The sequence below is a fragment of the Gymnogyps californianus genome, chromosome 13, assembly GCF_018139145.2.
Source record: "Gymnogyps californianus isolate 813 chromosome 13, ASM1813914v2, whole genome shotgun sequence".
Lineage (NCBI taxonomy): Eukaryota > Metazoa > Chordata > Aves > Accipitriformes > Cathartidae > Gymnogyps > Gymnogyps californianus.
In genome coordinates this window covers 5,205,041-5,218,339 of record NC_059483.1, presented here as the reverse complement: position 1 = coordinate 5,218,339, position 13,299 = coordinate 5,205,041, and the positions used below count along the sequence as shown (strand labels likewise).

Here is a 13,299-nt window from a genome sequence, read left to right as displayed (position 1 = left end):
AAGCTTAAGCCTGCCCTTACTGAATGTAAAGTGCAAACTCGGAACTTAAAGAGGGAAAAATAAAAGGGCTGGATTCAGCGGACAGTCGGGTTTGACTCCAGCTCAGCTGTCAGAGGAATAAAGCCTTTGAAAAAGAACAAACCAAATCCTCAGTTCTTTCCCTCACCATCGGCCCCAACCATTGCAGCTTCAAAGGCTGGGCTATGCCACGGAGGTCCCGGAGGGGAGAGCGGGGCCGCCCCAGCGCCTCGGCTGCTGCTCGAGCCCTTTGCACGCCGGGCCACGCCATGGCTCTTTGCTCAACACCGTGGGACCCCCAAGCTGGTCCGGCTCCCCTGGTCAGGCTGCTGCCCACCCGCACCCCAGGCCCTCAAGGGAAGGAGGCCTCCTTCCCCAGCCCTGCCTAATGGTATTTCTCCCCTTTGGGGTTACTCTCACGGCAGCGCTGGGTTCGGGTCAGTGCCGCCTCTCGTATGCTCGTTTGGGAAATGAGTGAGTAATTGCCGTCTCCGTTTTGTACCTCCAGCATCTGCTTCTACGCTTCCAGACACGCGCTGGTGCTCCAGGCGTGGTGACCTTAGCGTCAGAGCTCGCTTGGCGGTCTGCTGCGGCTCCGAAGGCAAAGGTGTGTTAAGAAAATTTGCATGTAGAGACAGCAAATTGAATAGGCAGAGCTGGACGTCAAGGAAAAAAAGAAAGAGGCTCATAATTACTCGGGTTGTATTTGCCTTTCCAAAGGGCATAACATTTTATGTGATTCATTAAGATTAGAGCCCTGGGTGTATTCACGAGGGCTGTGTTAGTATGGAAATTAATCATTTTAAGGCGCATGGCTGAGCTTTGATGGTGGTTCCCGCGAGGCTGCACAGGCTAGCCCTTGGGTGACACGAAGGCGCTAGGGCTCAGCACGGCCCAGCCGGCTCCAGCCTGCAGCAGGGGCTTGCTCTGCTGCCGATACGATAGCTGAAGGCGCTGCAAATCTCAACCGCAAGCTCGGCTTGCTGGGGCAGGAGGAGGGAGAGCAGCGGTCCCGGGCCCCACCGCTCAGCAGCACAGCGCCAGGAGTGAGCAAGCCCCGAGGTATTTGTGTGCTCCTGCCTCAGCCCTTGTGGTGTTTTAATAGTGGCCAAAGCAGCTAAATTAAAAAGAGAGCATTGAACCACTGCTACTGCTGCTGTAATCATGCACGCTGGTATTTTTGGTCCCAATCCCCACGGCTGGTGCTTCTCCACTGGTAATGGCCAGGATGGGATCACTGAAGCAGCAGATAGGATTCTCTGGCCTGGTGAGCTGCAGAGATCAGGTCTTGAGGGTGCCGGTCCTTCCACAGGCTGGACTGCGGCAGGAATAGCCGCTCCTTTGGCACCGGGTCGCATACAGGCAGGAGCAGGTCTGGGTCTGGGCTGCAGGATGCTGCACGCTGGATACAGTACATGCCCATCTCTGCACCCCAAGCCACATACTAGCCCTTACTAACACGTTACTAGTCATAGCCGGGAGAAACTAATTCACATTTTTAACTTCTCTGAATACAAAAGAATTGATTTCAAGGTATTTTTAAGCTTGCTGTATAATAAAGTCAAAGATTTATTACTATTATATTCCTGCGTAGCTGCAAAGTCTGCGAGTAATTACAGCTTTACAGCAGCTAACCTTTCAAGTATTTGTATTTCACATTGCATCCTTACCAGGGATAAGAGATAACTGCACTCGTCTGCAAAATGCCTTGGGTAAAACAAGATCATCAGGAAAATGGCAAAAAGGTGCACGCTCCGTGTGTTGCACTGACTTCCCTGTCACTTTTGCTCACTTTATTAGCAGCAAACATACTTTTACTGCACTCCTGCCTTCAGATTTAATCTACTGCAGGAGGTGCACAGCCACAGATTTTTTTTTTTGCTCTTTTCACTTTGCGATACGATACCAATCACTCTGAAAAAAGCCCTTCCTCTCTGCCGGCCCGTTGGCAGCAGCAATTCTACCCAGTGACGCAGGGAAGGAGAAGAGCTGCACGTCCCAGCGTCTCCAGCCCGACCTAATCCGTTAGTTAACTGAAGCTGCTGCAAGCATCCATGGGACAACGTTTCTTTTGGCGTAAAGCGAATCTCTGGCAAGTTCGCTCAGTAAGATCTCACAGACTTTCCACAAACATATTCCTGACATAGCAGGAGTCGGGGGACAATGCCAAAGACCTTTACAAAGGTGGCATTAGCTTTGTTCTTCCATACAGAAACGGAGCTTTTCTACAAACTTCAATACTTTCTTTTGATCCGAAAGGTCCCAACTTCGGTCTTTCTGGCACAGCCATCTCTCTCCAACACTAAATCTCATTATGAGTTGAAAAGACTGACGGAAACCGTGTGGCTGTAAGAGGAGGAAGTGCTAAGGTTGTTGCTTTTGTTTCCAAAGCACGAAATAAGGTATTGAATAATGAGTTTTTCCTTGCGTTGCTTGAGCTCTGCGGGGAGATTGCTACAGCTCATTCCTAGTCAAGTATTTAACAAAGTTACAAGCAAGGTCGCTTGGTCACATATCAGGTACAGGAGCCTCATGTGTCCTTTGTGCGAAGAGAATTAGAAGCAAAAAAGCACAAGCACTGATCTCTGAGTTCATCAGAAACCCAGCCAGAAAGAGCCTGCGGAATAAATGCTGTAATCCCTCATCTCCCGGGGATGGAGCGGCCGTCTGACCCAGGGCACCGCTGGTTAACAGGGTAAACTTGGGGAAATTCTGGGCTCGCTTGCCCAGAGACTGCACGTGGTCTGCCAAAGAAACTGTTTCTCCCAAAGCTGAAATGGTCATCCACAAACTCGCCATAGGAGGAAATAATAACCACAAACTTTCTCGGCTTGACACCACAGGACTGGCCACATTACGAATGAACTTTTCCCATTCATACTCGGGTTTCATCACGTTAAGAAGAAAGAGAAGAAACGCTGCAACAAGAGAGAGGCTGGAAAGAAAGAGCAGAGCAAAGTAACATTAGTCATTATAAATAACAGTTCAGGAGATGCTTTTCAAAAATAACACAAGCAGCTCACTTAACATCCTACGTCAGAAATGGTGATTCCACGTCTGGTATTCTAGAATAAGGACCATTAACTATTAATAATATATGCAAACATTAAAGAAAGCAGAGAAAAGATATTGCATGGGTAAGTGAACTAATGGGCCGACAATACATTATCTTAAGCAACTCTGATTATTATCAAGCATTTAAAAAACGCTTTATCAAACTCATACCAAGACACAAACCCTCCTTCAGGACGCTGTGATAGTACCAAAGACAAAACCGACAAAATCAGGAAAACTGTTACAGCTCTTTGTGCACTGGAAACAGCCTCACAAGAGGTCCCCGTTCTACCTCCAGCTGCAGCTGGGTGCTCGACGCCGGCTCCTGTACCCCCCCATGCAGTAACACTTGACAAACAACAGCAAACTAATGTTGCCATCCCCCGATTCCCTCATTCCAGCCCTGAGCAGGATCAGCGCTGGCAGGGATGTGCTGGGACGTGCAGCAGGGGTGGACGTAAACCTCCCTCAGTTTGCACCTATTCGCCTGCCAGGAGCAGGATGGAGAGCAGACCTTGGAAAGAGGCAGGAGCTCTTAATGTTTTTATTTTGCTGTTCAAATGTTTTTTTCCTCCCTTAACTTTATAGCCTGGAGTCCATTACTCAGCCCACGTCTGAAACTGAAATTATGGGGGAGAAAGGCATCAGTGCATTTACTTGGATTCATTATCTGTCAAGTGTTATAGAAGGATTAAATTGGGAAGGAAATTTTAAAGCCATTCTTCTGCCATGAGTCACAGGACTAAGCTATCAGAAGCCATGTCAAAGGCACTGTAGTTGGCAAGAAACGTATAGCATCGTTATGATTCTTCCTTTTATAAAACCCAAACCATAAAAAATAGAAACAAGGGAAGGGAGAGAATGTAATTTCATTAGAGCAAACGTGACATAAATTTAATAATAAATAATAGCAGTTATCTAGAAAAATATGAAAAGCCATTTTCAAAATCATTAGCTCTAATCACAAATGAATTTTGCAGCTTCTTTTCTATTTTGCACCTCTGTAATGAACTCTGATAAATTCAAGGGACTATATGTTAAATAAAGAGATAGAAGGGTCTAATTTGCTGCTTCATTAAACCAGCTTATTTCTGGAACGTCTTGTGTATTGCTCTGAATTTCCCATCTCTGAAAGGTGGAGACAATGAACTATCTGTCTCTAATGTAGTATGGCACACAATTAGGGATTCAAAAGGATGTGAATCTCTTTCCATCAGAGATACACGCAGCGATTATTATTTTATTACCAAATACTGTCAGCATTACATATTTCCAACAGCTACCGTGACACCCGACTTGCATGTTAAATTTACGCAAAGCGTTGCAAAAAAAAGTCAGAGGGAGCTTATTTACACCACATTATTCTTTCTTATGTAGGCCTTCAGTAAGTCTGGTACGGTTAAATATTCGTGGAGTTCAGCACTGAAGATTTGCAGTCGGGCAGGATATATAGAAGATGGCCTGCCATTCGGATGTATTTTTAACACAGTGATATAGCACAAGCTCAACTTTACAAACTCGGACCTACAAACTCAACTTTACAAACTCTGCTTGCAAATCAACAGAGCCTTGAAGAGCATATCTGAACCTATCTCTGGTCAGCAAAGCACTTACACATGCGGATCTGAGACACTGTCCTTCTCGGGGATGAATTTTAATGAAGTTAAAGAGCTTTCAGCTTCAACTGAAAATTTTTTTCAAAACATGCATAACCAAAAAGTTCTGTAACCTTTACTTGGCTCTGGCTAAAAGTGGATATGCAGCAGGAAGGTGGCTGAAGCAGTCCTAGAAACATAAACAGACTCAAAAAGACAAACTTTGACCTGATAAAATAACGCAGATGTTTCCTTAGATGCAGTATGAGCTTGGGTTTTACCTCCACAACCACAATATATGTAGTTATCCACAGGAGAGACTCTCCTGGTCATCTGAACAACAGCAGAAAGAAATGATCGAGGCATTTAGGGTTGTATTCTGCCTTCGTATATATACACCTACGGCATGGTCAGGATTACCGCTTATGTACCATGGGGCTGCCAAAACAGGTCTGCAAAATCCTACTTGCATTCCAGCCACTGAGCAGCCTCTTCCCTGGATTTCATCCTCCTCTCATTGCCCTTCTCAGCACGAGATGCCCACAGCTGGAAGGGAGACAGCAGATTTTGCATCCAGGGCTGACAAGTTTTCCTAACAGTTTAACAGATTTATTTTAAAGGACAGCCAGGCAGTCATAATTTTATACTTTTTTTTAAACGATAATTTCAGTGAAAATTATTTTAATGGTAGATCAGTATCACTAGTAAGAGAACAGGGTAGCTATGTGAGGAATTTATGGAGAGTCTTCAATACATACTCCTTAGGATACCAAGTCCAATTGAAATGCAAAGCACAGTAGACTTTCTCTTTTAATGACACTTAGTGAAAATCTTCCAAATGTCTGAAAGCCTCATCTGGGAAAATAAAGTAGGAGTTTAAAAGAGATGTGCAAATTTATTGGCATGAAGATGACAGAGCAAATTGGCGGGACATAATTAAACCCAGCTCTGCCCCGCTGAAGGTACATGCGCTAAAATTGAAAGCAAACAGGCACCGTGATCTCCCATTACGCCTTTTGCTTCACTGACACGTAGGCACCCTGCTGATGGCGGACCGTCAGCTCCGCACACGTGCCCACGCGTGGGTCAGTTCAGGTGCAGCACACACGCATGGCCAGGGAGCGTGTGTTGAAGGCCATCAAAGGGTCCCCTGCAGATTCCTAATGACATGTGCTGCCCTGTCTCACCTTTCATTTTTGAGGCGAATGACACACATCAGCGTAAAGGTTTGTGATACAAAGAAAGACGGATCCAGCCTTGAAGATCTGTGAATAATAACTGTGATCACCTTCTCATGAAGAACAGAGTCTTCAGCCACTTGCAGGATCCAAATTGCTGTGCCAGCATAAAGGCGAGCAAGAGCTGTAATACATTTTATAACTACAGGGTGCAAAAAGGAAAGAAAGAAACTACCCAGGATATTGGACTTGAGAATTTAAACTCACAAGTCAGGACATTCAAAATCATGGTTCCCGTAGCACCCATAACTTACCTCCTTGCACATATGTCGCATGTACTGCTGGGTATGAGGTTATATTTATGTCTTGCTCTTTCTCTGCCAGGAGCAGAGTTATGGCTGTTGGGGGAACCATAAGTTTGATTTTCCTGACTTTTGTGCATTGAATCTTTAAGAAAGGAAAAAAAAACCCACTCGTTTGGATGGTGGCAAACGCACCTCTTTCTGTTTGCCTTTATTTTCACTTTCTTTTCCGGTCCTCTGCCTCTTCACAGCCAGTTAAAAGGGTGGACTTTACACACACAAAGAGGAATAGTTGTTAAAAAGAAGCAACCTATGCCTTCTTTGGAAGAGGCAACATCTTTCCATACAGTCCCAGTCCATATGGAACCTCGTTGGGGAGGCTGCATTAAAAACACTAAAGCCTTCTCAATAAGTTTTCATTACTAAAATATTGCTTGCAGCCACCTTTTAAAAAAAACTCTACCACTTTTCTTGTGGGTGACTTGCAACCATCTCTAAGACACAGCTATCCCTGTCTGGAACGTGCTTACAACATCGATTCAAAGTTTATCAAACTGTAACCGTTATTTATAAAAGGAGCAAGCCATGGAGCAAGCCGGAGCCCCTATTTCAGAGCCATTTACCAGCACTCATTGCATTGTGGCACTGAGGGGTAAGGAAGACTTCATTTTCCTCTTCTGTCTGCAGTGGTAGTTAACTGTTAAGTGGCCTTTTTGCTGGAAATAGTATTTGGGAGATTGGCACATACTTTCAAAGAAAATTTCTTCTTCTGTTTCTCTGCTCAAGCTTATTAAGTAACGCCTGTTGCAGTTGCTCAGATGTGGTTACAGTGAAAGGGCTGTGTCTTTGTGAAGGCTGTGGGAGCCCATGTGATGGTTCCCAATGACTTTGATAACCCTTGGATTGAGTCCTAAATTGCTTCGTCTCTTTGGCTTCCCCGCTGCCTCCCCAGCGTTCCCAATCAGCGTGCTGACACCCATCATGGGCAACGGCAGCAGATACAGCAATACGTGTGTCCAGGCATTTGGTCACAGCTAACTGCGATAAAGAGAGAAATAAGTAGCACTAGCAAAGTTAATACTCGGCATTTTGATGTTCGGTAGAGCACTGCTGCGATGGTTTGCTTTGTAAAGCAACTGATGCTTGTCATCCCCTTTGGTCATTTATTTCTAGGAGGAAGAAAAGAAAAGAAAATTAACCTGGATGCTGCTACTGTGTCTCTACACTGTGATACTTTCCTGTGGAAGCCCCACCGATTAAAAAATGCTTTTGATTTGATTTCCTGGAACATTATGTTATTTTCAACTCCAACATGGGTTTATTTCAGACATATTTCAGATGCTTTGAATGAACAAAGATGCAAGGAAATGTATTACATTTGGGAAAATCATACAAATGGTAAATGTCTTTTCAAATAAGTTATAATGATATTTCAAGGGCAGTTTAGACCTATTCAAATCGCATATTCTCATTACCATTCCTAGCAACAGGCATAAGTCCTTCAATCTCCACGTAGTTTTGTTACTCTCTCTCCACAATTTTCAATTTCCTTACAACTATTCAGCTGATTTATTATTTCCCTCCTGTATTTTAAATGCATTGTAACCCCATACATTTGTTTCACTCTCTCAGCTTCAATACTCAAGGTCATTAATACCCCCAAAATATCCTTTGCTTATACCACAACTTTAAATGTGCTCTTTCTTGCCCAGTGGCTTGTTACGTAATTACCAGTGGCGATATCATCTTGTTTTTATAGTTTTATGATTAAAGAGATAAAAATGAGCTCAAATGAATAAAATGTAAGAAGGTACTTGCAATATCTGTGGCAATGCTGCTGCGGCTCCTGTTGCACAGGCAATACAGAGAGATGCAAAATTAATCTTTCGCAGTGTGTTGCTTGAAATTTAACTAAGATGAAATAAATTATACAGTATTAACATTTGGCCCTTCTGATTAAGTGCTGCTTAAACATGCATCAAATTTTAAATCGATTGCGTTGTACGGAGAGGCAAAGTACATGCCAGCTGAGATGGTTCAAATTTGTCTTAAAAATGCAAGCATCCTTGCCAGCCACGTCCCCAGCTCCCACCTCAACATCTCTGTGGGTCACGCTTGGTTGACACCATCCCCTTGGTCCTGTGCCCGTCCGGGAGCTGGCTCAGCCTCCACATGCCGAGGCGGCCCCCGGGGAGCCCCACAGGTCCCCGCCACGCAAGGGCACAACCCTGGGCAGTTTTGCTGTAAAATGCAAATTTGTGGTTCACCCAAGCCTCCAAATCTGCCAGGGGAAGTGAGAGGCTTGTGTGAGGCCACTTGTCCCTAGCTACGCTGCAAACGTGGGGGCTGAGAGCCCCCCGTGCAGGCAGCATCCTTCCCCTTCACACAAAACCGACCCCCCACACACACATCCCCCAAACACCGTGCTCATCCTCCGAGCACTTTGTAGAGCCCTGGGAATATACAATTTGTGGGAATTTACAGTTTCCTAACTCTCCTGATGGAGACAGCCTGTCCGAGCGAAGCTGTTGCACGGGGAGAGCAGGGTGTTGCTGCGGGGAGCCACTTTCCAGGGCCGGACGAGTGCCGCTGCCGGCGAGCGCCGGCTGGCCGAAGGGCTGCGCTGATTTAGCGCAGGGTAATGGCTGCTGCCCGCTGCCATATGGGAGTGTCAACAGCGTTTACAGTGCAGAAATGCAGAGCTGCAGGGCTGGAAGTGACCTGGGGAGACGAGGCAGCGGGTGCCTTGCCCGGAGGCAGGATCAGGCCCTGGCAGACCCTCCCTGACAGCTGATTTTCTAACTTGCTCCTCCCCGGAGAGCGTTCCTGCCGCTTCTCCAGGTCACCCGTTCAACACTCCCCGGCTTCACCGGCCAAAGGACTTTGTGACGCCCCATCTGCATCCTCCCTGCCACCCGTTCCTGCCAGCCCTTTGCCAGCTCCGCAGCCAAGCCTGTGGAGCACCAGCTCCTCTGCAGCAACAATTTTGATATAGGCGCACAGGGAAACAGTGATGCAGAACACTTCAGTTGTGATTTTTTTTCTCTGTGTTCCTTAGTAACCCATTTTGTGTCCTGGAAACAACAGCATAACTAACGTTTGAGCCCCCTAAATCGTTGAAGAGAGCAGTACAAAGACTACGAACGGGGGGCATTAGATGAAGCCACCCAGGCTGATGGCCAGAGAGCCCCGAGGGCTCCTGGAACTCCTCACTTCATATGCACATCCTTTCTGCCCCTTTGCACCGGGTGTAAATCCAATGAGCCAAAAAAGAGGGGACAGTGGCCTTCCAGAGCCATCCCCGATGGGGCTGAGATCACTAACACTCATTCCATTGCAGGCTGCAAGAGGTGTGAGCATGGGATGTGCCAGCCTCCCGTGGTGTGTTTACCGGACGGATGAACCCAGGAGCTCAGACGAGACAGGAAAGTGCTTTCACTCCCACTAACCCAGACCCTCCCCTTGAATCACAGGCTTGGCTTAAAAACAAGAGGTTTATGTAAACATATAGCTTGCTTTCAATTTGAAGCTACAATTCCTTCTTCTCTTCTAAAACGTTGTGGGTTTTTTGACGTGTGACTCCCAGGCCTGGAGCCTGTCTGGCGCAGGCACGGCCAGTTCTTGGAGCTGGGCTTGGAGAGAACCAAGTAAAAACCATCGCTGGGAGACTGGTGCAGAAATCCCCCGTCCCGTCAGTGCCTGTGCTCGTGTAGGTCTCAGATCCCGTGGCTTTGGTGTTTCTCTGGGCAAGCATGGTCCTGCATGCCCACAGGAGATGCCTGATGCTGCCCGCAGCAGCAGCCCCCTGGGAGCCGTGGCCGGCGGGAGCCCGGGATGTGGCGCAGCCTCTCCAAAGCAAAGTTCAGTCTCATGTTCGACTTACGAAAATAAACGAAAGGAAGGGAAAAACTATCCTATTACTCACTCCCAGGGCAGTGGGGCTGTGCCGCCGCGGGTGTGTTGGTTCGCACGACTGCAGGCAGCGCGGCCGGAGCAGCCCGAGACAGGCGCAGCGGGGGGCCGTGGGCTCTGACTCACACCCGCAGGTGGGAGCCGCTGTGTCACCGGGCTCCCCGCCACCCACAGCCACCGTCCTGTGGCCGGCCGGGCCGTCTGCGTCGCCAGCAGGTACCGTAACCGCGCTGGCTCCCAGCCCGCCCCGGCACCGGGGGAGCAGCCTGAACACGGAGCGAGCCTTTGGCTCGCCTGGCGCTCTCCTCTACGGAGCCGCAGCGAGTTTTCCCAGCATGTTTTCAGCTTTCTTCCCCTGAACTGACCCTGCTTTACCTCCGCCACGGCGGGGTGCGCAGGCTCCTGCTGTTCCTCCAGCAACACAGACAAAGCCCCATCTCTCCGCTCCTCGCTGTTTGTGTCTTCTTACACATTTTGTCCAAGTAAAATAACCTCTGCTTCAACTTTTGCTGGGAGTTGCAGTAAAACACCCAGATAGACTTCATTTGTTCATTCAGCTCAGGCTGGTGTAAAAAGGAGGTCCTCGCAGCTGCCCCTGGACCAAGTACCTCAAATACTTCAATCTTCCACAGCTGGTTTTCCTGGAAGAGGCTGCAGCAACCTCTTAGGTGGCTTTATGGCTGAGAGATCATAGCAGCGGAGCCACTGCTGCCCTGCCTGCCACACCTTGCCTTCCCCCCGTGGGGTGGTCTTAAAAGGGGAGTTTTAGTGAACTAGATATTAAGAAAACAAAAGAAAACAACCCCAAACCCTGCACACATACACACAACCTCCCTCACATAATCCCCCTACAAAAGCAAGCAAATTTTGCACGGAGTTACTCATTCCCGTCAGAGAAAAAGAAGCCACTGGTGCATCTGCTCTCCACCCCTTTGAGCTGGAGCTCCCGTCCTCAGGGACCTGCTAATTTAGCATTCCCTAACGAGGGCTACAGACTCACGCTGCTGACTTGCTCTATGTTATCAGGACCATTAAGACACTCATTAGAGAAGGGCTCCATTTGCTCTTTGGCCTGTGGAGCTCGGCTGAGCTGTTGAGTAGCTGGTCAGGCTCCTGGAGGAGCATTCTTAAGAAAATAACGTCTGATGATAAATTTACAGCTACAGCAACTGCATATTAAGTGCATTTTACTCCAGCTAGTTCTGTGTCACAAGTTGTCAGTACAGATTGGTGGGAAAAGAGTATGAAATATTCATGAAGTTATCAATGGCACCAAGATATCTAGTTAATTATGTTGCTTAGCACTTCCTCGCAGGCGCTGAATACCCAGTGCCGACTGGCTCGTTAGCGTAACTGCAGTTTGATTGTGCCTTTGTGGCAGTGTTTTCTCCGTACCACTGACACACCACTACGCTCTTGGACCAACTCCATCTTAATTAGCTTTGCTGCCACTGGAATTAGGCGACATGTTGTAGAAGTCACTTAAATTAACTTCTGACTCTTCCTCAGACAGATGGGACCTCGGTACCCGTGCCTGCCTATTACGTTTGTTTAATCATTCTTTAAAGGACTGTCACAAAAAGACAGCATGCCGTACTGTCTGGGTGCCTCAGAAATGCAACCTTGGCTTCAGCGCTGGTTTTTGAAGATGAATGCATTTCTTCGAAGGTATCTGAATTTCACCAGGCAAGTTGATTAGTAATTTGCATCGCAGCGTAGAGGTTTCCAGGTAGCAGGGCCTCCTTGGCTCGTGCTACTCACAACCCAAAATAGCCCCTGCTTCGAAACTTGCATCCCGCCCTGTCTCTGGTGCCCACCGCTGATCCCCGGCGCGGCACCGCAGCACAGGAGCAGCTTGGGCCGGGGATGGGGCTGGGGTCCGGGGTGGTCTGTGCCGTGAGGGTCCGCACCGCGGCGCAGGCTGGAGGCACTCTCTAGTCCGTGCACAGAGCCCTGCTGATGGGCTTTGCGTGAATGAGCACAGCAAGCACAGACTAAAGCCCCCCGTGCTCCCCTGGCCATGCAAAGCTTGCTTCGGAGAGCATCAGCCCACTGCTGGTCTTTGACACTCCAAAGACAGAGTGTCAGTGCCCTCTGTGGCCCGTTCCAGCCATGAGCTGTTACAGAGGGAGATGCAGTAGAGCTACAGCATACTCACACTGCATCTGCATGCTGACGGGGGCTACAGCATCACCTTCCTAAAGCTGTCTGCACTGTGCTAGTGACTGCAGGAAAGCTGGAAGAAGCCCAAATGGTGCAGGATGGGATATTCTGGAGTATTCCAGCCCAAATTCTGGACCAGAAAACTTTAAGAAGTTTCTGCAAACATTAGCAATGCTGGAAGGGGGGCTGGGGTGAGGCTGTTTGGTACCTGGAGGTCACTGCGCTGGAGACTTGGCCCCGTTGCACCTCCAGTCCCACCAGCCAGGGCTTTTGCCTGCCGCAGGCCTGTTCCTCTCCCCACCTCAGGAACAGCACCCGCTGCAGGATCCTCTCACCCAGCCCTTGCTTTAGTTTGAGTCTGGAGCCACAAAGGGATGGTGCAGCTCCAGTTGTACCCCTGTATTTGGGTGCAGGAGCGACCCAAATGCCTGAACTGAAGCTTAGTCAAGAGACTTTTCTGAGACTTGCCCATCTACTAGACTTTATCTGAAGCTGTGAGCAGAGAGTGCTCTTAGTTTGCAGGGTTTTCCAAAAAAAAAAAAAAAAGTTCGTATTGCTTCCTCCCTGGAGGTTTGCTTTCAAGTTTCAGCTTCAAACAAGCCCAGATTTCAAAGTTCAGCTGGCTCCACCAGTGCGTGTGCGCATTGTTCTGCATGCAAACCATGCAGGGCGAAGGATTTCCCTGCAGCTTCCAGTGGTGCTCAGCCCCCGCTGCTCCCTGCCTGACGTACTCCAGAGCTTAATAGCAACATAAATAAAACTACATCACCTGCAGGAGCCAAGCTGATGTATATGCATGTACCTGGGTTTGGTGACATTTTCCTCACTTCTCTCAAGATGTTTTGTAAGATACCAGCAATGTCGTCGTTCTTTTCTGAAGCAGTAGCAGCATCTTACTGGTAGGACCATATCGCAGCATTTGCGAAACTCACAGCTAGGAGCTCCAAAAAGCAGTGCTTCCACCAGTCATTTGAAATGCTTCATCCTACTACAGGCTTACTTGTGCTGACACTGGTGCCAATTTAATTAGATAACTCTAACTTTTAAAGGCAGGCTTAATCTGCCGTACTGTGGCCT

The 13,299-nt window shown here is 48.0% G+C and overlaps 1 long non-coding RNA gene across 2 annotated transcripts in view; it reads right to left on the bottom strand.

The window, feature by feature from the left end:
* LOC127021624 (uncharacterized) overlaps positions 1–13,299 on the bottom strand; it is an 85,998-nt gene that overhangs the window by 1,090 nt on the left and 71,609 nt on the right. Inside the window, exon 3 of one of the 2 annotated variants that reach the window (XR_007767247.1) lies at positions 6,555–7,185. The exons of the other annotated variant lie outside the window; for it this stretch is intronic. This is a non-coding gene — a long non-coding RNA (uncharacterized LOC127021624). Of the gene's footprint in view, positions 1–6,554; positions 7,186–13,299 lie in introns of those variants that run through there. 2 annotated transcript variants of the gene reach the window in all.